The sequence below is a fragment of the Macrobrachium nipponense genome, chromosome 45, assembly GCF_015104395.2.
Source record: "Macrobrachium nipponense isolate FS-2020 chromosome 45, ASM1510439v2, whole genome shotgun sequence".
Classification (NCBI taxonomy): domain Eukaryota; kingdom Metazoa; phylum Arthropoda; class Malacostraca; order Decapoda; family Palaemonidae; genus Macrobrachium; species Macrobrachium nipponense.
The window spans coordinates 26,861,339-26,863,838 of record NC_061105.1 but is presented as its reverse complement, the minus strand read 5'-3'; the positions used below and the strand labels follow the sequence as shown (position 1 = coordinate 26,863,838).

The window sequence follows — 2,500 nt, the reverse complement described above, 5'->3', positions numbered from 1 at the left end:
CTATTTAAAATTCCATCCAGATGTCCCCTTGATACAATTCCTACTGTCTGGATTAGGGTATCTGTTTCCTTGATGCCCTTACCATACAGCTAGATGCCGTCCATGAACCTCAGATGGTTAATTCTGTTGCCGTCTTTATTGAGTTGGTACCCAACATCCATCTCCTGCAGTACTTTTGTCGTGGGAATCATGGGTACTACGAACAGTAGTGGGAACAGTGAGTCGCCTTGAAAGAATTGTTTTCGGATGTTAACCTCTGCTATTATTATTATCATTATTATTATCTCATCGACAAAGAATATGTCATTCTTGTCCCGCTGTACATACCGAAGCAGTCTAGGTTCATTTCTATAGCTGATTTATGCCAGTATTTCTGATGGGTCTTTGTCAATATTTTCCAGAGATACAGTCCTAATCTGCTTGCTAGAATCTCTTCATCTCTTTTGTCAGAAGGAATGGGATTATTTAACTCCATCGACTGGCTCTCGGCCTCAATGTTGTTGAATGTCTCGGCATAAGCTCCTTGCTTGCCTCCCTGTTATGTCTTTTCTCAACCTTGTCATGGGGGCCTTCTGGTAGACCAGGGCCCGATGAAAACCTTCCAGGCGCTTGCTTTTCTTTCCATCAAAGCCTCCCGTATCTTCCAGTCGCCTTCACAAGGTACCTGTTGTACAAATCGTAACCTTAGAGACTTTGTGATGTTTTAGATTAACAAATATGCTGTCATGCCTTGACTTTCAAAGTTATATTGCCATCTCCATGACCCTTGTCTTATAGCAAACACACGTCTAGAGAGAGTAATGAAGAAGCAATTGATTTTTCTTCTACTCATAATCGTCATTAAACAAAAATCAACCTGACGTGAACGAACACGTTACCAAGAGCTGAAAAGTCATCTGAGAAATGGACGTGAGAACAACAGGAATAGGTGTGTGTGCGTTTAAAACTTGACATGACTGCCTGCTTGTTATACAAATGCCACCTATTGAAACTGATATTAGGGAGGGGACAACATCATGAAACATTGAATGATTTCAAACACTAGGAAGGATTTGGCTTGAGGTTGCTTTCAACCGTACTTTCCTTTGTAAATATGGGCATTCATTTATTTCGAGCATCCAGTGATGAACTGCTATTTGTTATTTTTGTTTCATGTAGGCTCGTGGCAGATACCCTTTCTACATAAGGTCACGTGCTCTTTGTTATTAACAAAAGTGACGATAACGAAACATTTAGATTGCATATGCAGTAAAACATGTCTATGACTAGAACTATCATATTCCAAAGGGCAACTCAGAAGAGCTGAATTTCTCCCCGTCTGCGGTGCCACTGACTTTGCCCTTGAGTCGTGGCTTTCCCTTCAATAAAATGTAATGGAACAAGTGAAGCACATTCCCACGCCAACGACAAAATCAAAAGAATTTGACAAACATATCTTCACGACATCTAAAACGATAAGAAATTTACATGGAACACCTATGGCTGATATTTCCAATATCTTGGTCAATCCTAGAAACTGCTTCGTCACTGAATTTAAATAAAGAACTCAACATCTCATCAATTAATCCTTGGTTCGTAATGTCTCTCTCTATAAAAAAAAAAGGGCAGTGTAGTTCATGTTTTGTGATCTGACAGACACGGGTGAAGATGGGAACACATTTTCCCTTCTACTCAAATAGTGGATGTCATTAGGTTGGGAATGTAGATTTTATTTGTGAGATTTAGGCTGTCAAGCCAAGATTTTACAGAGGCACTTAGGATTTTCAGCGCTCAAGAGTGAAAGGAGGAGGACAGCAAGATGAAGAGATCCAGAAAGCCCCCTTTAATAATGCCTACAGTGCCCCACGTAAGATGCACAGACAGCAATACCCCCATACGAGGGTAGGTACTGTTGAGTCATCCTCTTGCGGCAAAAACATCGAACATTTTTATAGCTTGTGCTGCTAGCGCATATTATTTGCAATGAGCTGGCGCATTAGGTTAGAAACCGTTGTTAAGCTATACATACACATATATACAAAATATATATGCAAAATTAAGATCATCGTTAATGCAGCCTCTAAACAAATGACCTTCGTCATCACTCAGATCTTCGGGAAGACCCTTTCAGTTTTACAGTGAATGAAGTATATGGTTGACAAATTAATTCTAAATGGAAAAAAATATCCACAGATGAACAGAAGTATTCACACCAAAATAGAACAGTGACAAACAAACGTAAATATCCCAAAAATAAAAAGAAATTCCCACAAATGAAAAGTAGTCGAGAGGCGCGTGACGACTTCAATTAAGTTTTCATACCTCATCTAATTATTGTTTGTTGACAGGATGAAATAATGAATGGCAAATAAAGACTGACTCAGTGAATAGTTATATGATATATGTATGAATTAGGTTGTTAATGAATGTATAACACATAATGAGCCCATAAGAAAACGATTGACATTGCTCTCCTGAACGAATAGGTTTCGTTGTATGTATGTATGTGTGTGTATCCATC

At 39.0% G+C, this 2,500-nt stretch overlaps 1 protein-coding gene across 8 annotated transcripts in view; it reads left to right on the top strand.

The window, feature by feature from the left end:
* The window catches only part of LOC135214455 (caskin-2-like), a 57,197-nt gene that overhangs the window by 52,981 nt on the left and 1,716 nt on the right, over nt 1–2,500 (top strand). The window lies entirely within an intron of this gene.